This window comes from Micrasema longulum, unplaced genomic scaffold (assembly GCF_059751315.1).
Source record: "Micrasema longulum isolate JH-2025_06_02 unplaced genomic scaffold, ASM5975131v1 h1tg001484l, whole genome shotgun sequence".
Taxonomy (NCBI): Eukaryota; Metazoa; Arthropoda; class Insecta; order Trichoptera; family Brachycentridae; genus Micrasema; species Micrasema longulum.
Window position 1 is genome coordinate 183,893 of NW_028278669.1, and position 17,961 is coordinate 201,853.

At 31.4% G+C, this 17,961-nt stretch overlaps 1 protein-coding gene and 1 long non-coding RNA gene across 5 annotated transcripts in view; one reads left to right on the forward strand and one right to left on the reverse strand.

The window, feature by feature from the left end:
- The window catches only part of Spn (protein phosphatase 1 regulatory subunit spinophilin), a 164,021-nt gene that overhangs the window by 4,730 nt on the left and 141,330 nt on the right, over positions 1-17,961 (forward strand). The gene's annotated exons all lie outside the window — the stretch shown is intronic.
- Positions 1,686-16,742, reverse strand: LOC148275234 (uncharacterized). The gene is made up of 2 exons (XR_015824085.1): positions 16,627-16,742; positions 1,686-1,720 (listed from the first exon to the last, which is right to left on the reverse strand). It is a non-coding gene; the product is annotated as an uncharacterized LOC148275234 (long non-coding RNA).

Genomic DNA, 17,961 nt, shown 5'->3' on the forward strand with positions numbered 1-17,961 from the left:
TGGTTTCCCCATTTTTTTTATATTTTTTTTTATAGAATTTAAGAAAAAGATTTTTAAAACCAATTTTACTTTGTTTTTATTCATATCACTATTTTTTATTTCGTCCGGGAGTCTCTTCACTATGCGAGGGAGTATATACGCCCTGGTCCTCTCTCCATACGCATTTATGGCTCTTCTTTCTATGAAGTTTCCTCTCGCTTTTTGGCGCTATATGTTCTTCAATGTACGCTATTGGAACTTAAGCGTATTAACTATAAAGGAATTATAAAAATATAAATATGACATATCTTAAAACTACTAACTACAGTCGACAAATCACAAAATCAGTCTAGTTTTATGTTTTATGTTAGCTAATGGCAATACAATAAATAGTTATTTAAACGGACAAAAATCCAACATCTCTAATTGTGATAATTTTCCACCCGAGTATAGGCGAACGTAATCTGACACATCTCGACCACTGGTTTTGGCCGAGCCGAATGTAACCAAAACCGCTGCCGAAATTCGTTTTATTGGCCGAAACTGGCCGAAATCAAAACCGAAATTTTGGTCGGTCACTAATAGATATATACTATTGGCGTGTCCGTATCGTTTTGTTTTTTTTATAAATTGTTTCTTATGGGAGCTAGGACCATCCAAAAACCCTTAAGCTAGGGTTTCTTAGGACAGCGGTGCCCGTTTCTTAACGGCCGTAGTGAATGGTGATGCGGTGGACAGGCGTCGTAACGGTGACTAGAGAGTGGTTTCCTAAGAAAACGGTGTTGATAACATAGTTAAAAAATAAAACCACTCTATAGTCACCGTTACGGCGGCTGTCCACCGCATCACCGTTATTTACGGCCGTTATGATACGGGCACCGCTGTCCTAGGAAACCCTAGCTTTAGAAGCGCCCGGTTTTAGTGCCGTCATCGGACGTACGGTATAATTTTTTCAATATATTTTTGAAAAACGCAAAAGGTTACCGACCCAGATAATTTCATTCTGATACTCGGGTCGCAGTAATAGTAGGGTCAGTTTTGGGGTGCAGAAATCTTGAATACGAGACCACGATTTAAATCGGTCATAATCAGTCCGACGTTCAGTCGTCTTTTTCGCACAGTATCGGGGAGACATCTGCGAGAGAGTGACAGAAAAACTATTCTCAAATACCTATTCATCAAACTACTCTGCCACCGCTTATCATATTAAGTATACATTGAGTCGCAGGCCTACTATCTCACTTTCTCAACTATTTACTATCTCAACTATTTACTATCTCAATTATGTTTTCAGATTATGGTCAATTCGAATTTAATAATACTTATTTGTATAAAACACCCTATGAGAAAGGTCAGTGATTTTTTTTATTTATCATATTATCAGCGCAATTATTTTTTAAACTTTTGTATTTTTAAAGTAAATAAAGATGATCTAGAACAGTGGCCAGAAAACTCATTTGTCAAGCCAAAGATCAGCGTTACAACAATTAAGATTTCGTTTGAGAGACAAATTTCTTTTCGTTTTAAACTGTTTCCTTTTGAAAGCCAACGAACCTTTATTATCCAGCGAAGATCTTCGTATTCACCCTTTAACCAGATGTTAATCCCTCCTCTTGATAATGGTCAGCGGGTTTCGTTTCCAAAGTTATCAATGTTTCTCATAGCGTCTTTGTGAATTATGTTTAAATTTTAATATATCGGCAAGCATTTGCAGCAAATTGGTTTGCATCTATAAACCTATCTTTAAATACAGATAAAACAAAAATGATATACTTTCGGCCAAACCATGCATCCCCATTAAATTTTAATATTACAATTAATTCTAAAATAATAAAAACCACGTTTCACTGTTCTCTTTTAGGTATTAAATTAAATAACCACTTAAACTGGAAATAACACGTGAAGACTGTTGTCGCAAAAATAAGCAGTTATGTATTTGTATGAGACAAACGTAATAAAATAGCAAACAATGAATGTGTTATGTCCACTTATTATGTATGTATATTCTATTTTAAAATATGGATTATTTTTTGGGGAAACTACTAATGTACAGGGTGTTTTTAAATGTAAAAAAGATGTGTTAGGAAAATGGTAAATGCTGATTACCTGGCTACATGTAGGCCAGTTTTTATTCGATTAAATTTATTAACAGTGACGGGTATTTATATAATGGAACTTTGTCTTAATGTTTAATCAAGACCTGAATATTTTACTACACAGGAAAAAATACACGTTCACCACACCAGGAATAAAAGTAGATTAAAAATTACATTAACAAAACAATCATTTAAACAAAGAGGGTCCCGTGTATGGCAGTAAAAATATAAAATAAGCTCCTCAATAAAATTAAGGAAATAAATTGTGTTAAAAAAATTGCAGGTGTGTTAAAAGTGTCGTCAATAAATGTTTCTATAATATAAATAAATATTTGTAGGATGTAATAGAATAATGTAAAATGTATTAAATATAATAAATGTAAGCAATATACACCATAATCTTGTGTAATGTTTTTACTGTTTGTGTTTTTCTAAACTTTTTCATTTACATATTTCATTTTAGATTTGGTTAGACCGTAAAAATTTGCAAGTGGCAATAAATCCGCCATTTAACTGTGTATTCCTTTGTTATTATTTTAGTATGTATGGCATTGTGTATTTTTATTTGTTTATGTTTCCATACACATATTATTTACAAAGAGTTACAAAAATACACTAAAAAAATACATCTTAAAATTAAGCTATAACATGAATTGGAAAAAATGCCCACAAAGACTTCAGCGTCAGAGCGTGGGCCATTCCTTTTTTAATTATTAAAAAGTTAATAGCATATATATATGGTATGACATGAACATGAAAAAAAAAGTTATTATTACGGTTAATAAAGATTTATTATTATTATTGATAATTCTCTTATCGTTTCATTGTAATACGTGTCCCGAGTTGTACTTGTTTATATAGGTGAATGCATTTTAAAACCTTGATTGATTTTACGCACAGAAAATAATATTAGGTATCTTAAACTATCGGCCGTTTTGATAAGGCGGTCCAGTTAACAAATATTAGTCATACATTGACCATGTGTTATCACAAATACAACAATGCAATCTATTATACCAATTATATGTATCATTAGTTTTGAACCAAACGTTTTACGAATGAAACATTGCAAGGTCGTGACTTTAATTTAGTAGAATCTAAGGTCCTGTTTTGTAAGTATTCTTAATTTTTTTTCGTATCTCAACAGTTCTACGTATCGCACCTTTAGGACGAAAACGACTCAACTCAAATAAACAATTTATAAGGAAATTGCAAAAGATAAATGTTAATTGTGACACCTTCATATTCTTTCGTCGGTTGTTTCGTATTTTTCGAAGTGGGCACCAAATTTTGAGTTAAAAATTATACCGAAGGCTTTCAGCTATGAATCTATGAAATAAAGCGTAATAAAAATAAATTCTTATAGTTTTAAAGACATTTATTCAATGAATCATTATTAGATTGAAAAAAAAACTAACAAAATCACTTTGATAAATAAGTTAATGACACAATTTTTATCAGGTCACCAAGCACAATACATGTTTTTATTTATTCACGAAATTACATAAATGTAAATAAGTCACTAAGAAATTATTCCGCGTGTTACGTCTCAAGTTCTCTTCCGCTTCTTCTCGGTCAGTTCTACCGATTGGTCCACTGAATTACCGTCAACTGGAAATCTTTCAGAGCTTTATTATCATTGGTTGATTCATATGAACCAGCGACGTCATTCAAAGTAGTTCGTTTTTATTATTTTTTTCCTATGTTTTCAAGAAACTTTGCCGTACAGCTAAATGCTCCAATTTTTATCTCGCGTAAGAAAACATTTTTTGTACCCAATTTCCCGTAGGGCTAAAGTTCCTCATTCCTTTCACGAAGAAACGCGCCGGCCCAAGCGCCGTTTTTTTTACGTATTATTATAACATCTCCTTTATTTTTTTGTTTCCTGGGCCCGTATTACAATAGGAAGTTAGCGATAGTATTCAATTTTATCCATGCAGTAAAATTAAGTTTTTTGTATGAAAAATATAATATGCACACAATTTATTTTGTGAATATGTCTAATTGCAGGTTACCAACGAAGATACTTTAAATTGTCATACAAATATACACATTTTCGTACAAATTCATGAATTTCGATTTTACTTTATACACAGCCGAAGATAACTCTGTTAACTTCCCATTGTAATCTGGGCCCTGATAACGATTCTGATATTTGGCAATCCGGATGACTGGAGTTCGACTGGAGTTAAACTGAGTTCTACTGATCGTAAAGCCATACGAGTCATATTGTGTTTCTTCTCATGTTTGCCATTTCCATGTTGTTTCATAATAATTTAATAGTACCTTAGAATTGAATCGATCCATGTGAAAAGAACACAAGTCACACTTTTGGTGATTTCGTCATTTTTATATTAGATTATTTATAAAATACATATCTTTTAGTCGTCATTCAATATCTAACAAAAACGTTCTAATCTAACAAATAACTTGTAGAAAATTGCTACAGCGATTTGAGTTCCATGTTAAAAGAAGACTAGTCCATTGAAAAGTTTCCTTTTAACATGGAATTAGAATAAAACACTTTATTTAGTGGCAATACTTTATGAGTGTCCTGGCAATACGACGGCTGTCAGTTTAGTAGTTTTACCTTGAAAATCCAACGTGACACGCTACACGCTGCAGACTGCAGGATATATTCAGGACAGGGGTAATTTCAACATGGATAAAGAGAAGAATTCGACGGGAAAGCAGAAACAAAATTCTGCTAACCTAGACCGTCGAATGTGATCACGATGTTGACGGATGGTAGAAAATAAATGAAAACTATAAATCATTTAAGAATACTTATTTGTTATTATTGATTAACATTGAGTTCCTTTAAATTTGTTGATTTTTAATTTAGATATTTTTTTAGTAAATAGAACAAGAAGACTTAATATTGTAACCAACGAATTATAAGACTTTATTGCTGAAAAAAATAATAAAACATGATTTCAATTTTTTTGTTTTACTGGAAACATATTTAGATTCTAAAAAGGAACAAGTCTGTAGATTAAAAAAAAATGTAATTAAAAAAACTTACCAACAAAATAATAGTTTTAATTACCTTTTATATCAGTATTACTTATTTAAACCAAATTATTAATTAAAAATATAAGTTCCCTAAAAAAAAAAGTTTTTAACGATTTTCTCAAATTCGAGTCTATCGACTTGTGCCATTTTAACATGGATCGATTAAATTCTTGGTACGACATTAGACCTTATAGAGTGGAACCAATTACTTAACAATTGACGATCTCAAGATTTTTTTCATATGTGGTTGCGAAGTCATTGTCGAAACATTTGGGTTACATTGGTATACTATAATTTTGACTATTGGAGAATTAACAGTTGCTCAATTTTTATTACGAAACAATAAAATACTATACTTATTTTACAATATATTTTTATGTACAAAAATTGTTTCCGCTTAAAATGTTAAATATCATTGTTGGTCGTGTGACGAAATTTCATAGAAATATTCCATATTCAAGATGAATGGATGGTTGGTGGTTAAATCTGTTGCGGTTCCTATGTAAGTAAATCGAGCCTTAAATGATTATCTCGATTAGATTAACATTTTCTACAGTTACGCTCTAGTTTTTTGTTCTTGTTTGGGCGACTTCGACTACGTAGATAATTAATTAAAATGTACATGAATCGTTTCATTTTTTTATATTTATTAATTTTATCGTTTACTTTTTGTGCTGTTACATGTTCACTTAATTGCCATACTTATTACTTCTTTGCTCGATGTATTATTATTGCGTTTTTAAAAATTATTTTTATTGTTAACTTTTTAAAATCACATTTAATCGTTCTTATGTTGTTGAAATTCCACTTGTCAATGCGTTTTAAAGCTACAAGATTTTTTGTGATGTTAGCTATCATATTATATTTATCATATTTTGTAAATGTTATCAACTATCATATATTTAAATTTAGTAAATGGGGTCTAGAATTTCAACCGTCCATGCGCTCAGTAGCTGCAAGTCTTGATGTTATCTTACTTCTATTATTATAATTTGCTTTTTATTTTGTTTTTAAATATCACTTAAAATTTAAACTTCACTGTTAAATAAATAAAAAAAATGTAAATAGGGGCTAGATTTCTTACTGTCCATGCGCTCTGTAGCTGCAAGACGTGCTGTTATCTAGCTCCTATATATCATAATTGGAGACGAGGAACTAGAATCCCAACCGTCCGTGCGCTCTGTAGCTGCAAGACGTGCTGGGATATTTATTTATTGTACAGCGCCCTTGAGGTGATTTTCACAAAAATGGCGCTATATAAATTATTCAAACATAAACATGAATAGCCCGGGTTTTATGCGTCTCCGGTCGTGAGGCAGTGAATGCATGCAGTCACGGCGTACCGACGAGTCGCGGACATATCGCATTTCCTTTGCCAGATTGCGCACTGCATAATGCAGTGTATCCCGATAATGTTATTATAATAACACGTGTAATGATATCTCCGAAGTCGCATGCGAGCGTAACACGGACACGGTGGCGCTGACGCTGACGGTGTCACGTTACGGCCTTGCAATCCGTCTGCAGTATCACCCAACACCGGTGGCAGTAATATTTTACCACTTCCTTTACCATTCACGAACACGGCAACTCTTTGTAACGTATCCGCTACTCCCCAGTCTCCCACACTCGAGGCTCCGACATGTAATTCAGATCTTTATCCGTTCCGTAATCGAACGTTTTATTCGAAGGATCTATTTCATTGCTATGTAATTATGCTTTTTTTAATACTCTGTTTTATCCCTTATGTTTATTGTAAAAAAAATAAAAAATAAAATTTAAAAAATGAGCAAAATCTTACTAAATTTAAATAAGATTTTTAAGAGTAAAATTGGAAGAAAACTTAAATGCTTGAATTTTCAAAACAAGTATTTAAGAGTTAAAAGTTTTTTGCCAGTATACTCACGATATTATATTTATTTGAGTGAAATGTTTAGGAAAAAAAAATGTAAATTTGAATTACAAACATACCTAGCATACTTGTATACAAACGTTTTTTTATTGTTTATTTTATTTTAACATAGGCAGAACGTAAAAATATATTTTTTGTTTTAATAAAAGTTTATCATAAATTGTGATTAAGTGCATTCCTATGAAAAAATATTAGATCATATGTATCATATCGGATACATTGCCAAGAAAATGATTGATATTTTTTTTTTTAGAAAATAAATATTTGCGTTATTATGATTTGCCCAAATATTTAATTTTGAGGGCCATTTTCAACGATTTGTAAATAACTCACTATTAGAAAATGGAATCAAGTTGGGGTAGAGTGGGACTCGAACCACGTACATTTGAGCCGTGAGTCCGAGACACTAGCCACGGGACCACAACCCGATCTGTTACCTTAATATAAAAAAAACGTTTTATTGTTACTAAATGGAATAAATAAGTCCATAGAAAAATAAATATCTGCTTTTATAAGGTAATCAAAAGTATTTTTACCCTCCCGAGACAAAGCTTGATAATTGAAAATAATTGCATTTTCAATTTTAGTTTGCTGGAGAATTACTAGGAACTACTATTTAAGTCTTATGATCAGACAAAAACGATCTACCTCTTCTTGTAAAAAATACACCTTCCCTGGCTACTTTAAAGAAACGCCTAAAACATAATTATATTATCGAGGCTTTACTTACATAATGCATTGAGTCATTAAAACAAGTTTTGAGATAATTGCATTTAAAGCTTTTTCATTCTTTCAACGGATTATTTCTCCCACATATATTTTTTTTAAGCTTTGAAAGAGTAATCTTATTCTAGACATAGCATTAAATTTGAAATCAACGTCTTGTACCTATATTTTAAAATAGTTGAAATATATATAGACTGTTGACATAATGCATTTTTCAGTATAGCCTCGTTTTATATATATTTTTTTTAAATATATATTTTTTTAAATTTATTATTTCTCTTTCCTAGATCTTCTTCCTGTTCCTTCCAAACTCATTACCTTAGCCGCGATTACAAACGCTATCTTCATCGGTACATATCGAGACGGTATAAAGTAAAATCGATATTTATGTACGTAAGTATAATCGTCGGTAACTTGTGATTGAACATGTTGGAAAATTGAATACAAATTATGTTTTTCATATAGAAAACTTAATTTTAGTTTGTAAATTAAATTGAATATAAATTTTAACTTCCCATTAGAAGACAAACCTTGATTTCACATTCCCTATAATTTAATTTGCATAACTTAATGTATTTTTAAGTTTATATGTGCAAGTTTTACTTGCACTAAATATGAATTTTTAATATTTTTTTGATGCAAATTTTGACCAATTCTTATGAAAACTGTTTTTTGGTCGGCTGGAAGGTATTGCTTTTAGCAATAAGCCCGCCAAAGAGCTCATTCTTTGTACTTGAAGATTAAAAAAAATAAACAGTGATCGTAGGGTAGCTTCCCCTATTTTTACCCGCGTAAACGATATTATTTGTTCTCAAAATGGTCATGTGATGACTCGTCACTTTCTAACGAATTACTTTAATGCGTAAATTAAATAACATTTTAGGAATTACTTTTCAATTTTAAATTTAAAAAAATTGCCGACTGAATGACGATGTGACTCATACTGGGGGCCCGAACGATAAAGACAAGCACTTGTCACTAAGGACTAAGGACAGGCCTACCCAAACTTGTTTTGACTTAAAGCCATTACCTTCCCATACACACAAATAACGAAAGTCGCATGAGAATCAAAAGTAATACACGGACGGGTTGTAAAAACTCTGCTATCAAGGATAAACCACATTGAATACTTCCGCCCCTCTTAGAATTATATGGGCTCTCTGTGATCAGTGCTGTCTGGTTTTTGTCGTTTCACTTTTCATATCACATTTATAATATTATAAAGTAGTTGCTTACCATCAATTAAATTTGAAATAAAATAAATTATTCAAATAGTACAATTAAATTGATGGATATTACTATAGTAATAATATTTGGCTAATTTATGTAGCGCCATTTTTGTAAAAAATAATCCTCAAGGGCGCTTTACAATCGACCGTAGTTATGCAGAAAGCAGCTAGTCCACAATTTTGAAAAAATGCGATATTGACGTTATCGGGTGCAGTAAGGTCAATTCTATGCTCTGCTAAAAACTGCCAGACCGCTTTCATGCAAAAAAACTGTACTAATCGTCTTCTGAAAATGGTTTCGATCACAAAAACGGCATTTCCCAATTTGAAGAAAACACCCACAGCACTAGACAAATCTTATGATATTTTAAAAATCATTAAAACTGGTCAAATACATAATTAGATTCTTGTTTGTAATAATAATAATTTGAAGGTAAGATGATCAGTCTTACGGTTCGGGTGCCAGTCCAGGGACTATGAAATGTAAAAACACCTTTTTAAATAAATATTCATGTCAACCATGTCGGGAATCGAACCTGAGACCTCTTGCATGGTAGGCAAACGCACTCGAATGTTACATAGTATGTAAAGTGGCCACTTAAACCAGCTAATGACAGGTCATAAGCCCTGTAAATGCCTAGAATTTTGTATTACCTTCTGTAAAATGTTCATTATCTCTGCTGTAAGAGTGTTCAATGTCCTGAATGAACATATTAAGTTCTCCAAAACGAAAGCTTTTTTCGGGAGAAGTGTACCGAGCTTGGATTTTGTCCAAGGGAAGAGACCATTGCAGAAGACTGCTGCGAGACATTGCATATATATATATATACTATTAAGCGTGTTGTCCAGATGTTAATTAAAATATATGTTTATGTAATCATTTTTATTTTTAGTATTCTTTAGTATTAATAATAATAATGGTTTATCAACAAAAAATACAAATTCTTTATCAATCTACTACATACATACTTGTGTAATAGATTTTTCTGGATTATGTCTAGTCTTACCGACTAGGTACAACCTGTTTTAAGCCAGACATTTTTATGCAAAAATTAACAATAACATGACTACCTACTAGTTAATTTATTATAAAGTTATACAATATATATATATCATTTATTATTTTATAATGTTTTTTTAGTAAGTTTTCCGATTTTATTTTTTACTCTACCTAAATCCAGTAACTATTTTATTACAAATTTATTTAATTGAATTCGGGTCATGGTTTTGTAATGTTCGGGTAGCATATTGAATATTTTGGGGCCCAGAAACCTGACATTTCTTTGCCCGAATTCAGAGTTTGTGGTAGACCCATTCTTTAGTTTGACTTCTGATAGTGTGGGAGTGTTCCTTTTGGTATTTGGTAGAATAATTTGCTTTCGCAAACATAATTATTCCAGATATATATAATTGCCTTATATCTAATATATCGAATTCCTCGAACAACTTGACGCTGGGATATCTGAAGGGCTTTTTAATAATAAATTTTTGAGCAGATTTGAGAGGTTTTAATATTGATTTATAAGTGCCTCCCCATCCTATTATGCCATAGGTTATAATTGATTCACATAAAATATAATAAAGTTGTTTGAGTTTAATTAGGGATAAGATGTTACTATAATATGCATGCAACCACTTTCCATTATGTTGTATCACAACTCAACACAGGGCTCTTGGCCTCATAGAATTAGGGATACGTTATAATTTTTTTTTATTTCATATATCCGTATATAAATAAATACATTTATAAAAATCGTATATTATTAATAATAATTCCCGAGGGAGTTGAATCCAGTTCTTGTCTACAAAATTTTGGAAAAAATCATAATATTATTCATTAAATAAGTGGTTAAAAACAAAGTTATTTTGAATTAATTCCCATTAAGGGTGTGCATAAATCTTAAGATCTGATTCATCATAATTAAATGCTAATGAACGATGTTCATTCTCCGATTATAAATGATCACCACTGATTTTGTAATGTTATGTATTGTTATTCTCGTATAATCTTGATACAATACTAATGGATGTAAAACTTCATTAATGACGAGGGGACTTGTGTTTATATTGTTTTACATTTTTGATAACGTGAAACCTGTATAATACAAGCGCGAACTGATTGAAATTACCTCCTATGGCAGCGGTTTCCAACCTGGGCGGCGTAGAGCATGCAGGAAAGAGGCGCCAAATTTAAAATTGAAATTGATAGAATTATATAATCTTTAAATATATAAATCCTCTGTACGTGTGATGTCACTGAACTCCTCCTAAACGGCTTAACCGATTTACGTGCGGTTTTCAGAGAAATATAGATCTTTGCGCTGTGCGTGTTTGTAGATATCTTCAATCTAATAAGTAAAAAAGAAGTAAGGAGCATAATATTTTTATTTTTCAATCTACCAGGGTTGCATTCAAGGAGAATGCATTTACAAAAAAAAACGGAAAGATGTTGTTTTTTGTGAATAAAAAAGTTTGTTTTTAAATGTTTAACCCAGCATTTGTTTTTTGTGGATCTCAATCAGATTCTTTCTTTATAATTTCTATCCTATTATTAACCGGATTTTTGGTAATACTAAAATAATATCAAATTCATAACATTTTTAAAAATCGTATTCCTAGATAAGTACACCCCTCTGTTGGTGAGAAGACCAAAGTTTGACGTTTGCAAAAAGAATACTAAATTTGAAAAAATATTCATTTTATGTTTTGAAATTCAACCATAAACAAGTACCTTAATACTTAATACCTACTTAAATTCAATATTTAAATATTAAAAAAATTTAGTTTTGGAATTTAATCTCAAACAAGTATCTAGGTACCTGCTTATCAATGAAAAGTCTTTTTCCAAGGTAATAGCAGGCAAGCCAACGTTCGGGCAGGACAACGTCTGACGGGTCCGATAGTTTTGAATACATTTTAGCAGAAAGTGTGAATCTTTGTATTCCAAAGAAATGCAGGAACTTCTACCGTTTGTAACGTCTTATTTATGCGAAACGGACTATTCGGCACTGGCTGCAATGAAAACCAGACATCGAGCCAGGTTATTAGTCGAAAAGGAGATACGAGTGACTCTCTCCACATTGCTGCCAAGATTTGATAAACTTTGTGCCAATAAACAACAACCCTCACATTCAATTTTTAGATTATACACCATCCTCCAAAGTAAGTATGCATGAACGTATGTGTTATTTATTTCAATTTTAATTTGTTTATTCAGAAAAACAACACCAATACAAAAAATATAAACAACATAAAAAAAACATAAAATAAAGCCAAATAAGTTTTCCACAAAAATACAATTTTAAAAATCCAGTTCATTTAGATATTTTTTCAAAATTTTCTTTTATTAATTTATTTCAGAAAATAAGTAAACATATTTAGCAGCTGGGAATATATATAAAACTAGTGAATAGAAAATGAAAACGGAGTGTTCTCTGTTTAGGATAGTCTCCATCTAACATGGCTCAGCCTGTTCTTAGATGGAGATTTTTTATCTTTTAAAGCATAAGTAGTTCTATACAAAAATCATATATAAAAAATAAATAAAACTACTTAATTGTAAATGCCTAGCTTATCAAATGTAAGAAATTAAAAGTTGTTATTATACAAATATAAAGTATATATATGTGTCAAGAATACATGTTACTTAAACATAAATAATATGTCTACCAATTACCTTAAGTACTACGTTTATTGATCTACACATATTTTTCAAAAAAATCTCGCTACACTATTTATATGTGCAGTTATTTTTATTTTTAAATTTGTTTTACATTTTGAGTCTTTTATATTTGGCAATAAATCATTTAATATTTTTGGAGCAATTACATGTTATTGCTTTTTACAAAAGGCGGTTGATACAAATGGGACAATACAGTTAATTTGTGTTGCTGAACGAGTGCTTATATTTTGTTGGGTTCTTTTGACCTCACTTAATTTATCATAAAATTTAAGTAGTAGACACCTCACAAACAATTGTCTTACATCATATATCTTTCACTCGGCGAATAGATCTTCCGTTGGATACCTCGAGGGTTTTTTGAGAATGATCTTCATGGTCCATTTTTGTGCTATTTTCACTGGTTCAAGGATTGAACGAAAGCAACCTCCCCAAGGTAAATTGCCATATAATAGTTTGCTTTGGCAAAAAGCAAAGTAAATTTGTCTCATATAATATAGAAGCTTTGATATTAATATGTATGTACTTTCTATTACTATGTTAATTGTAATTTTCCGTTTTGTCGTAATAAAGTTTTTATTATTTAAAACGTGTCTATATTATTATAATAGTTAAAAGAGGGATAGGACGGCGCTGTTTTTTTCGGGGAGGCGTTGTAGCATAAAGGTTGGAAACCGCTGCCTTATCGTGTAAGTACACAATACTGTAAAGCAGTGTTTCTCAAACTATTGAATGTTATAATATAAAAGCTTATCAAACTTATTTAACTCACCCTCATCTCGTCTATTATTATGCAGTACTTAACAGTGAGGAAATTCAATTGTTTTTTGTTTTTAATTTGTTATTATACTCTCAAGCTAAGGCTCATTTTTGTGTATCGTATTATCAGCGCTATGATTTTATTAAGTTCTGACATTACTTCGCCTGCGACGCATCAAGTTCTCTTCTGTCAGTTCTCCTGATTGGTCAGTTGGCTTCCTGGAAAGAGGAATCTATTATGAAGCTCTAATATTGGTTGATTTCGGAGAACTAACGACGTCGTTCAAAGTAGTTTATTTTTCTTAAAATCATTTTCATAATTTTTTTCACGTCACGGCGTGACAAAATATTCTTCTGGAGACAACTCTGCCGCGATGCAGCACAGCTCTAGTACTGTGAGGAAGTTCAGTAGTTTTTTTTATTTGTTAATAGATTATTAAACTAAGCTAAAAAAACTAAACTTTTTTAAAAATTTCTATGTATCGTAGCGCGTCAGCGCTATGATTTTTCAAAGTTTTATATTTCTGCTGCGGAGTAATCTCCGCGTGTGACGTTTCAAGTTCTCTTCCTCTACTTATCGGTCAGTTCTGCCGATTAGTCCGTGACGGTAAGTAAACCGGAAATCTTACATAACTCTTATCATTGGTTAATTCATATGAACTAGTGACGTCGCGCGTCGTTTAAAACAGTTCGTTTTCATTTAATATTTTTTGTACATTTCTAAGAAACTTTACCGCGCGTAAGAAAACATTTTTTGTATCCAATTTCCCGTAGGGCTGAAGTTCCTCATTGGTCTCTTCCAAAACAGCGAAAATAATATTTTGTGCGGTTTGACCTTAAGACAACTCCTTGAAAATATTTTTTAATTTTTGGGTTTATGCTTGACCATTTGGTTTAATCAGCAATATTTTGAGTGCGTCCAATACTCTTACGGATTTGAGTTGGAAACTCTTTGATGATTTTTTAATGACTTAAGTTGGTTATTTCACTTGAATCAAATATTTGTCTTCGTTTTTCCGTTCTATATTCGTGTGCTTAGTAAAATTTTTAATGATGTTCCGTTGTAGGTATTTCATTATTGTAGTATGTAATATTCGTCCCAACTCAACACGGGACCGTTTTAGTCTCATGATGTTGGACTTTCGTCCCAATAAATGCAAATGAGTCAACGACTTGTAAACGTATAAATACATTAATAAATAAATAAAGTTCACTTTACTTAGACGTTTAAACCTAACGCGCACCGGCCCTGATGGGGTGATATTTCCCCTTTGAACCTTCAAAGTGGCAATCACTGGTAAATCGATTTATGAACTGTTGCCCCCTCGGGACATATTAAATTATGATTTGGTGGCTCTTCCGGCTGAGAGAGACGTTGCTATTAAGCGTACAATTTACGTAAGAAATCAGCTAACTGAGCAAGACATCGCGTCATTGTTTTAGATCGCACGCGATCGGTGCACCTTTTCTATTTTCACCATGCGAATATTTATATATGCATGCAGCGCTAATATTGTATAACCGATATATTATATTGTATTATTATGAACACGTATCGTATATACGATATTGACAGTATCTGTATACGTAAGCCATAGTCGTATATAGGCAGTCACGATTCAGCCATTAAATTATAGACCTGCCGTGACAGCGCTCGAGGTGATCGAATTTCAATGCTAAAGAAATAACGGGATTCGAGCGACTTCAATGCCGAAAATAGAAAAAGTGCAAAAAACGGACCAGTCTGGTATTTTGGTAGTTAGCAGGCACAAAAACGTACCAAACGCAGTAAATATACTTAGGCATAATACTGATACACGATTGTAACGTTTTGGAACCTAAGTATGGATTTGAAAGAAACAAGGATGAAAGCAGGCGGAATGCTGTCCAAATGCGATGTGTGATAAAACTATGTATGCAAAAAGATATGGACTCTTTTTTTTTATGATATTATTTGTTGCCCTTTAATAATAAGTAATATTTTTTATTTCTTTTTAATTACACTAAAAAAAAATACCATGTAATTTTTTACAGAATATTTTATTTTCTCTTATGTTTTACAAAAATATTATAACTGTCTATTTATTATCGGAGCAAAAATTCAGTCAAACATTTTCTTGTATACCCACGAACGGGCCATGCCATTGTGGGATTTTTTGTTTACTATTTTTAATATTAATATGTATTTCATTGCGATGTAATTATCCTTTATTTTTTAATACTCTGTTTTATCTCTTAGGTATGTTGTAAAAAAAACAAAAAATTTAAATAAAAATAAAAAAGTGAAAATATCCTACGCACTTCGCTAATCTCATTTAGAATATGGAGTAAAAGGATGGGGATCCGCTGCAGCTACACATCTTAAACGAATTATTCGAGTACAAAAAGGCATCATGAAAGTTATTCTCCAGGTACCAATAAGAACCCCATCTTCATAAATCTTTATAGCCTTTGATGTGCCTGAGATATTCCTAATATACGCTAAAATTATTCTGTTAGACGGATTTGGAGATGGACATCGTCATCCCCCATGACTGATCTGGATAGTGACAAATGCACATGTCAAATTACAATCAATGTAAAAAAGATAAGATATCATGGACAAGTCACATAGATAATGTTTCAGCAAAAGTTAAAAACTTAATATAAATTTTATGTTTACACCACTAACTTTGTAGTTATTCATTATAATTTATCTAGGAATCGTAATAAAGACGCTGGAGTAAAATTTCTTCATATTGAAAATAAAATATTGAAATTTGACAACTCGGAAGTCTTAAAAATTTAAAAAGCGATTTATAATAAGAAAAAATAAATAAATAACCAAATAAACAATATTTCCTTTAGTTCTCTCTTGTCTAGTCGTGAGCTTATCCATCTCAAATTACGCTTCCCATCCTTAAAAGAGTTGATTTATTAGTTCCATATGTGTAGTATAATACTAATAAAATAAAATAGGATATAATTCATTACTTAAGTAAACCTTGATAAAGACGTTTGTATAGCTTTGAAACTTGTCGGTATTAAAAAAAATGTGGTTAAAAACAAAGTTGTAATTATTTTATTTTATTATACTGAAAATACGTGTGTCAAATATAAAATTTTACAGTAAAACAAATTCACTAAATTTTTCGGAGAATTTAAACTTTTCAACGCATCTGCCTTTTACCACCCAAAGTATCTGTTAATATTTTCTTGTTTTAGGTCATTTTAAGGGCAGCACAAACTCACCTTATTTATTTAGTCTGTTCATCTTTGTTCGCTTTTTATTAGTCTGTAGTTCCCAACTTCTCTCTTCATTGTCTTTCTTAGCACAGCCCTTCTTTAGTACCTACGCCAGATCCTTTTCCCGCTAGTTTTCCAAAGTTTTGTTTGATGAGGAATGAAGATGGAAGATGGAGGATATTAGTAGTGTGTAGAATGCTCGAGATTTCATCACTTTTTAAAATTATTTATACTGTAGATACTGTAGACCAGTTTCTCCGATACAACTCAATTAATCTACTAACGTTTTTCAACAAATAAAGGCTCAATCCATTTATCGGTTGTTGATGTATATTTAGATAAGTACTTATTATTCTACTTTTGTGTTCTCGAATAATGAGAATGGCGCCTGTCCACAGTTAAATGTGTTACACTTGCGATAATAATTCTTCGTATTCTGTATGCACACTATTATTTTAAAAGATGATCGCATCTTACATTGAAGAAACGTGTTTCTCTAAATATTTGTTGTTTGTATCGCGCAGGTGTTTTTCTTAACTTGAAAACAGTCTGCTGTCAAATTATTATGATCACTTTCAGTGTTTTCCGATGGGCTCGTCAGTAAATATTACGATTTGTGACCATCGTTATTTCAAGCAACAATCATTTAACAAAGCATTTATTCGATTTAAGCTCATTTGGAAAATATTTGATTGATTCTGAGATCCACTTTTATCTCTTCAGTAAATTTATTCAACGGTCGAATAAAATTATTTGTTTTGGTCATTTTTTTTTGTTTTAAATGAAAATCCGACACCATTTTAAAACAGTTATATATTCATTTATTAAAGTACTCAAATCATTTGTTATCAATATGTATAGACGTTTTTAGGTGATCCCGTGTGGGTTAGATTCGTTTCGGCTACCGTTGTAGGAGTTATCTTCGGGGTACACTGTGTGGAGATGCCTTTCGCAATGGTAGCGGAATCGTCGTAACGAATCCAATTTACTCGGAATCACCCAAAAAAGACAATACACATTGATAGCAGTGACGTAAAAATCTACGGGCCTATTTAAATCATTTGTTGCAGGTTTTACAAAGTTTTATTTTTAAGTCGTATGACGTAACACCAAAGTTTTCTGTTCTTAGCTATTGATTTATTATGATTATTAAGTTACTTACATATTTACAGTACTTGCTATCATATTTGCTTTTCCTACTCCAAAAGTTTTCCATAACTAAAATACCTAGCTTAATTTTGTAGTTAATCTAGTGACGAAATGCTTATTTGATTATATCTTTGATTAGTATTTCTTGATTAAATTATAATGATAAAACTGATTACTTACAAATAAATTTTA